This window comes from Hoplias malabaricus, chromosome 16, assembly GCF_029633855.1.
Source record: "Hoplias malabaricus isolate fHopMal1 chromosome 16, fHopMal1.hap1, whole genome shotgun sequence".
NCBI lineage: Eukaryota > Metazoa > Chordata > Actinopteri > Characiformes > Erythrinidae > Hoplias > Hoplias malabaricus.
In genome coordinates, this window is record NC_089815.1 from 40,839 (window position 1) to 49,591 (window position 8,753).

An 8,753-nucleotide genomic window follows, 5' to 3' on the forward strand; every position below is an offset into this window, starting at 1 on the left:
TATTTTTAAAGGGGAGTATTTAATACTGTAAGGACACATTGCCATGGCACTTACATCGCCTGAGGACCTCACGTGTCCTGTGTGCTTTGACATTTTCAGAAAACAGTGGTTTTCTCATGTAGTCACAGCTTTTGTAAAGTTTATGTGGAGAAATGCTGGAGAGAGCACCTCAAACTTTCTGTATTGACACACAGCTCACACCACACATTCTGCCCAGCTGATGAAGCAGCTCATGACGGAAGGGTAAGAGCACTAAAATTTATTATTTTGAGACAGTCTCTGTGCACTTTTTTTTCTGTTCATAAGGTGATTTCAAGCAGCGGTCACAAACCTTTTTACATAGAAGGTCACATTTTAAAATCTGAACAAATGAAAGCTCTACCAGTGTAAACACAAATCTCAGGACACTTACAATAACACATCTGTGTATGTCCCCATTGCCTCCAACAACACAAAACTAGACCGTTTACTTCATTAATGTTTATCCCACCTAGCAGCTCTGCGCATGCTCAGACCCATCATTTTTAAATATTTCCATGGTAAATCTGTTTTCCTCAGGTGTGTTATGTAATTACATGTCCTGTTATATACTATGTAAACTGTACATGCTGAAACCAATGTGGAAACAACTGATTATCTCCTTAATATTATATCCTCAACCAGGGACTTTCATATCTCTTGCTTATACATCTGTTAGGATCATTTTCTGATTTGTTTTTTTTTTTAAGCTTATTGAAAAGTCCCCTACAGTTTATTTTGGCCCCTGCATTTATAAAAATACACTGTGGTCACACATTTCCAGAGGCAGCACACATCAAAAGAACACCTGGGTACAATGTGACTCTCACTGTGATGTAATCTGTAATCCGCATTAAATATATATATATTTCCAGATTTGAAAGAGCAGGACAGAGCAACAGTGCCGGTCAGGGATGGGTTAGGGTTCAGAGACACAAACTCTGTGTGATCATGGATTTATAAGTCCCTGTTTAACTATCCAGTGAACCACTGTGGTCTGAAAGAGAATGACGCATCTCTAACTGTGACAGGTTGGTGACCACCGATTTAAAGCCCTTGGGAACCATTTTGAAATTTTGTGGGTTTTTTTGTATAATTCTAAACTTGGGTGTTATGTGTTATGACTTATTCTGCTAGATAAATATAAAATATCTAAAATATAAAGGTAAAAGCAGAGATGTCAAACATAATATACAATCAAATTAAAAATGTGATGCACTCTTCTAAAGTTGTCAATTCAAATGCATTTTTATTGAGAGACATCATTATTACAGTGATGCAAAGAAACTAATTTTAGCTGCAGGAGGGAAAGGAAAGTGACCAGTGAGTCTCCATGCTTCAAAGTATCTTTAAAACTCCTAAAGGCTCTGAAAGGAGAGTCAGTAGGAATAGATGGATTGATAAAAAATAGTATAGCCTCTGTGTGACTTTACACTGTGCCATATTCCAAACACCTGCAGCCAAAAATCTATTCCTTCTTCACACCTGCCCAACGAGTACCCCCAACAGCCTTCAGCTGAACATCTGTGTCCTGACAATTAGACACTGACTGCCAGAACAACCTGCCACTCTTGAACAAATAGTTTTCATGACACAGAAATAACAGAAAAATCTGATTTTCAAACCCTGATTGGAGCAAACCAAATACAAAAAAAGGAAAGAACTATGAAGTTAATAAAGAAAAACCTAGAGAAGGCCCAAGCTCAGAAGACAGACCCCACACTTTGGGGCAACACTAGATACAACAGAGAACAGACTTAAAGAATAAGGAGCTGTTATGATGCTTTAGACGTTAAATTATAAAAGAATAAATTACAAGTGGCCACACAACTCCAGGGCACTTTTGCGGATTCAATCTCTGCCTAAGGTCTCTTTGAGGAGTTTGGGGTTTCTTCACAAATTTGTAGGTGAATTGGCAGTTAAAATAAGTGTGTGTGTGAGAGAGAGAGAGAGAGAGAGAGAGAGAGAGAGTGTTAGTGTGTGGTCCTTGGTGTGTTTCTGCCTTGCACACAATAAATCTGGGTAGACTTTGGACCAACCTCCACACTGAACCGAATGAAGCAGTTACAGAAAATGAATCCATTAATGGATAATTATAAGGAGGGAGGTCATCCAGTTCCTCTTTACAGTGATTACTACTTTTGCTGGAATTTATAACATGGGTAACATAAATAATGATATAATTTGCAAAAGAAATGGCATTGTTATTACCTTCACTGGAAATAGGAATCCGATTTTGATATATGCAGTTATACATCTTATGGACTAGATGATGTCCCCATATCTCACATCTTTAGGATGTGGTAGAGCGAAAATAACCACACCACTGTATTTGCCAGGACCTCCCTGACACATTATGTGGGTTTGAAAAATATCTGAGGTCACATTTTTCACCCCAAAAATACCCCTTTGTGTTTCTTTAGACTAAATTTTTTGACCAACTTAGATTTCCTCTAAATTCACGTTGTTGATTAAAGAGGCCCTGACTTACACTGGGGTGTGATTATTTTCAGCCTATCTCATCCCAAAGCTGAGGTATGATAACTGACGTAACTGGGATTTTCTATCAATAGGTTTATTGGCGTTGAATATATTGCAATTGTGAGGCTTCCTCTGACATTCCTATGTCTCACATATTATACCTTTTTTAATTTATTAGAACTGAGACCCCCTGGCCAAATACAGATGCAATGTAGGATATATTGGACTGACTAGGCTTTTCTGATCGCACCCTTCTACTCATGTGTTTACCTAGCTTCACTGGAAGTAGGAATCCCATCATGAAATTTACAGTTATACATTTTATGCAGCAAAACATGTCCCTATATCTCAGCTTTGGGATGTGGCAGGGCAAAAATTACCACACCACTCTCTTCGTCAGGAACTCGCTGATACATGGTGTGGGTTTGAACAAGATCTGAGGAGGTCACTTTTTTCACCCAAAAAAACACTAAGGGGTACCCCTTTGTGTTTTTTTAGACAAAATTTTTCACCATCTCAGATTTCTTCCAAACTCACGATGTTGATTAAGCAGGTCCTGACTTACACAGGGGTGTGATTATTTTCAGCCTACCTCATCCCAAAGCTGATATATGAGGACTAACGTAACTGGGATTTTCTCTCAATAGGTTTATTGGTGTTGAATATATTAGAATTAAATTTATGAACTTGTTATACGTCCAATAAAGCAAAATACAGATGCAGTGTAGAGTATATTGGACTGACTAGGCTTTTCTTATCTCACCCTTTTACTCATGGGTTTACCTAGCTTCACTGGAAGTAGGAATCCCATCATGAATTTTACAGTTATACATTTTATGCAGCAAAACATGTCCCTATATCTCAGCTTTGGGATGTGGCAGGACAAAAATTACCACACCACTCTCTTCGTCAGTACCTTGCTGATACACGGTGTGGGTTTGAAGAAGATCTGAGGAGGTCACTTACCCTAACCCTAACCCAAAGCTGAGATATAGGGACATGTTGTGCTGCATAAAATGTATAACTGTAAATTTCATGATGGGAGTCCTACTTCCAGTGAAGCTAGGTAAACCCATGAGTAGAAGGGTGCAATCAGAAAAGCCTAGTCAGTCCAATATATCCTACATTGCATCTGTATTTTGCTTAATTGGACGTATAACAAGCTTATGGATATAGTTCCATAATAATCAACACCAATAAACCTATTGAGAGAAAATCCCAGTTACGTTAGTCCTCATATATCAGCTTTGGGATGAGATAGGCTGAAAATAATCACACCCCTGTGTAAGTCAGGACCTGCTTAATCAACATCGTGCGTTTAGAAGAAATCTGAGACGGTGTTACGCTGCACTGTGTATGTGTGTGTTTTCTCTCTCTCACTATCTCTGTAAATGTATAGGTTCTGCAATCTGTTCCATTCCATGTTCCAGTTCGTGTATTTGTTCACCGTCCAGAGTCCGGTCCACCATCCAGTCCACCATCCAGTCCATGTGTTGTCTGTCATCACTTCATCTACGTCATCTCGGCGGGAGTCATAAATACGTGTCTGTGTACGATGTTAGAAAGCTTTGTTTTGTGCTGTGATTTGTATTGTGTATATTGAATTCTGTTTGCCTGGTTTTGACTTTGATCCATTCCAATTTCGACTACGAGTTTGTTTTTGCCCTTTTGAACACTGATGCTAGATCTATCTTTTGTAAATTTTGTGTATATATTTCGCCAGAGTAGGGTTGGCTGCCGTTTGTTTTGGGAGTGGGTTTTGTGTGTGTTTTTGTGTATAGACAGGGAGGAAGGTAAGGTGTTGTCTTTTGTTTCCTTTTGTTTACACTTAGGTAAGTTAGAGCTGTTTGTGGGTCAGTTAGGAGGGGTGTTTGTTTGTTGTTTTTGTCGGCTAAAGGCCAGCCTGAAGTTCACTGGTGTTTGGTTTCATTGTACATATCACATTTACAATATATATTCTATTCATTATTCATTCTGTGTTTCCGTTTGTGTCCTTTTTGTTTCACCATTTACATCTGCTACAGTTATTCCCTTCATATATATTAATTTCAACCCATTCCTCATTCTGTTACGGCTCAACCCTAGACTGGGTCGTAACAGAATTTGGGGGCTCGTCCTGTTTTCATTTTCTGGTTGTTTTTTGTTGTTTTTTCTGGCTGGTGGTTTTCTTTTTTGTGGGAGGGTGAATATGGCTAGTTTTGATTTGTCCGCGTTTGCTCTTTGCCCCACTTTGGAGGTGTTTGATACGTGTCGTGTTGTCGATCTGCTTTTGATAGCGGATTTGTTTTCCGTAAGTGTCCCTCGCTCTGCTCCAAAACGGGAGATTAAGGAGACCTTGGAGACCCAGTTAGTTAGCAGGGGAATTTTGCCTGAGAGGAGGGGTTCTCCGGGTGTTGCTTTGAGTCCAGCTCGGAGTACGGACGCGGCGGAGGCCGTGGACGACTCTGAGTTTCTGCCGCGCATAGATCCCGGTGTTTCCCTGTCTCCTGTGTTAGATCCGCGCTTGGCCATTCGACTTAAAGAGCTAGAGCTGGAAATAAAGATTCAGGAGCGTGAGGCAGAGTTACTCCGGTTTAAGGCAGTGCAAGTTGAAGCTGAGAAGGAGCTTGCGTTAAAAAGAATGAGTCTGGGGGATTATAAGCCTGTCCCTCTCCCTCGCAGTGCGGCCTCTCCCACGGCGCACTCTCCTGCTCCTGATAGCGTTCAGGCACCGGCCACGCCACCGGTTCCCAAGCCCCGCTCTCCAGCTCGCTCATCGGCCGTAAGTACAGCGCGGGATTTTGATGTGAGTCGGCAGATCGGTCTGGTTCCTGCTTTCAGGGAAAATGAGGTGGACGCCTATTTTCCGATTTTTGAGCGGATCGCTACCACTCTTAGTTGGCCTAAAGGCTTGTGGTCTCTGCTGCTCCAGTGTAAGTTAGTGGGCAAGGCTCAGGAGGTTTGTTCGTCTCTGTCGCTGGAGCAGAGCTTGGATTATGACGTCGTGAAAAGTACAATTCTTCGGGCGTATGAGTTAGTTCCAGAAGCCTACAGGCAGAATTTTAGACGTCTTACAAAAACCCCCAGCCAGACGTATGTGGAATTTGCCAGAGAAAAGTCTCTGTTGTTTGATCGATGGTGTGCGGCTAGTAATGTCACGACATTCGAGCAGCTTAAGGAGTTGGTGCTCCTGGAGGATTTTAAAAACAATCTTCCTGATAAAATAGTGGTATACATCAATGAACAAAAAGTCACTAATTTGTCTGTTGCAGCTACTTTGTCTGATGAATTCGTTCTGACACATAAAACAAACTTTGTCCCGAGTTCTCAGCGTGACATGTCTCGCCGCACCCCCACTTCACAACCTGCTGTTAGTTCCGTTCAGTCTAATGTTTCTGAAAATAGGGAATGTTTCTATTGCCATGCTGTTGGTCATTTAATTGCTGCTTGTCCCGTTTTAAAACGTAAAGAAGCCCGCAATTTAGCCCCAAAGAAAGTTAACGCTGTTAGTTCGTTGCATAAGCCTCCTGATACTGACTGCTCGTCTGATCAGCCCTCGGTAGAAGCACTGTTTAAACCGTTTACATTTTCTGGATTTGTTTCTTTTGGTGATACGGGAGATAAAAAGTCTATTCAGATTTTAAGAGACACTGGTGCTGCACAGTCTCTTATATTAGACAGCGTTTTACCTTTTTCTGGCTCTAGTTATTGTGGTAGTGACGTTTTAATCCAAGGGATTGAGTTAGGAGTTGTCCGTGTGCCGCTCCATAGAGTTTATTTGGTAACGCCTGAGTTTTCAGGTGTCGTTAAAGTTGCAGTTCGTTCACAACTTCCAGTCAATGGAGTATCGTTTATTTTAGGTAATGACCTGGCTGGTGATAAATTGTTTACACTACCTGAGGTGGTTTCTGAACCCCTCTCTGCTGTGGAGAACTCATCTATTTTTCCATCTTGTGTTCTCACTCGGGCTCAAAAGAGAAAGTTTGAGGATGTAGTGGGGTTATCAGACTCATTTTTAAGTAAAGATGACCCATTTTGTGATGCTTCTGTTCCAACTAGTGGTGATAAAGGGACAGATATTTGTAACATTAATTACACCGATGCGCGAATTACTCGTACAGAGCTTGCTGCTGCTCAGAAGTTAGATCCCACAATTAAACGCTGTTTTGATTCTGCACTTGATGTTTGTCCTGATAAACCCTTTAGTCCCTATTATGTTGACAATGATGTCTTAATGAGAAAATGGTCTCCCCCTTCTTCGTTGTATGGTTGTGCTGATGTGTGTCAAATAGTTGTTCCCCAGCCCTTTAGATCTCAAGTTTTGTCCCTAGCTCATGACCACCCCTGTTCTGGACATCTCGGCATTCGTAAAACGTATCAGCGTGTTCTTAGGTATTTCTTTTGGCCCACAGTAAAATCAGATGTTACCCGATTCTGTCGCACCTGCCATACATGTCAGCTCGTGGGGAAACCTAACCAGATTATTCAGCCTGCATCCACCTCCTCCCTACACACTCGTTTTGCTGGTCCCTATGAAGTGAAAGAAAAATTAAGTGACACAAATTATGTAATTATGACTCCGGATAGAAAAAGGAAAACTCGTGTTTGCCACATTAACCTTTTAAAGCCTTACCTCTCTCGTGCCCCTCATCTGTCTTCTTCCTCCGTAGTTGCCTCTGTGGCAAATGTGTCTCCCACTGAGTATTCTCCTGAATCTGATGAACTACACATAGGCCGCTATAGTCTCCCATGTGCCCGATTGCCCAATTCAGAAGCACTTCTACACTTAGATAATAAAATAGCTCACTTACCTTCTGATATCCAGGCAGATCTTAAGACCATTATTTACAAATATCCTTCTTTGTTTTCTGATGTTCCCTCATGTACCTCTGTAATTGAACATGACATTGATGTTGGCGGTCATGGTCCCATTAAACAACACCCCTATCGTGTGAATCCAGCTAAGCGTGCTATCTTAAAACAAGAAACACAGTATCTGTTTAAAAATGGTCTTGCCATACCCAGCTCTAGCCCTTGGTCCTCCCCTTGTTTGTTGGTACCTAAGCCAGATGGTACTTACCGTTTCTGTACTGACTTCAGAAAGGTTAATGCAGTCACTAAGCCTGATTCTTTTCCTCTGCCCCGCATGGAGGATTGTGTTGATCAGGTTGGTTCTGCAAAGTTTGTAACAAAACTTGATTTACTAAAAGGTTATTGGCAAGTGCCACTTACCTCTCGTGCTTCAGAGATTTCTACCTTCGTCACTCCAGATACTTTTATGCAATACACAGTCATGGCCTTTGGACTCCGAAATGCACCTGCCACTTTTCAGAGATTAATGAATTGTGTATTGGCTGATGTACCTAACTGTGCAGCTTACCTAGATGATGTTGTGGTATATACTGACACATGGGACCAGCACCTGGAAATTTTAGAATCAGTTTTCACTCGTCTACATAATGCTTCTCTTGTTCTGAATTTAGAAAAATGTGAATTTGGTAGAGGAGTTGTTTCTTACCTTGGGAAAATAGTAGGTCAGGGTCAAGTGAAGCCATTAGATGCCAAGGTGCAAGCCATTAATGCTTTCCCAGTTCCTAAGACAAGGCGTGAACTAAGACGTTTCTTAGGTATGGCTGGATATTATAGATGTTTTTGCAAAAATTTCTCTGTTTTAGTGTTACCGCTTACCAATCTTCTGAAACAGAATGTCTCTTTTGTTTGGTCCTCTGAGTGTCAGACAGCTTTTGACGCTGTGAAGCTGCTGCTTAGTAATGCCCCTGTGCTTGCAGCACCTGACTTTAATAAGCCTTTTAAATTAGAGGTAGATGCAAGTGATACTGGAGCGGGTCCTCTTACAAGAAGGTGAAGATCACATTGACCATCCGGTTTCCTTCTTTTCTAAGAAGTTTTTAAAACATCAGTTAATGTACAGCACCATAGAGAAAGAGACACTCGCCTTATTATTAGCACTTCAACACTTTGAAGTATATATTGGTAATAGTTCTGTTCCAGTCACCATTTACACTGACCACAATCCACTAACTTTCCTTAGCCGTATGTGTAACTCGAACCAGCGATTAATGCGATGGTCTCTCATACTTCAGCGTTTCTCTTTGTCTATCTGTCACAAGCGGGGTGTAGATAATGTTGTTGCAGATGCTCTGTCTAGGTGTTAATGTTTTGTTCCTACTATGGGTTTGTATTTGTGGGAGGGGGTGTTACGCTGCGCTGTGTATGTGTGTGTTTTCTCTCTCTCACTATCTCTGTAAATGTAT

General features: G+C 41.2%; 1 long non-coding RNA gene across 1 annotated transcript; it reads right to left on the bottom strand.

The window, feature by feature from the left end:
- Positions 1 to 7,123: 7,123 nt before the first annotated feature.
- Positions 7,124 to 7,752, bottom strand: LOC136671271 (uncharacterized). Its single transcript, XR_010795683.1, has 3 exons — positions 7,559 to 7,752; positions 7,290 to 7,367; positions 7,124 to 7,201 (listed from the first exon to the last, which is right to left on the bottom strand). It is a non-coding gene; the product is annotated as an uncharacterized lncRNA (long non-coding RNA).
- Positions 7,753 to 8,753: the final 1,001 nt, after the last annotated feature.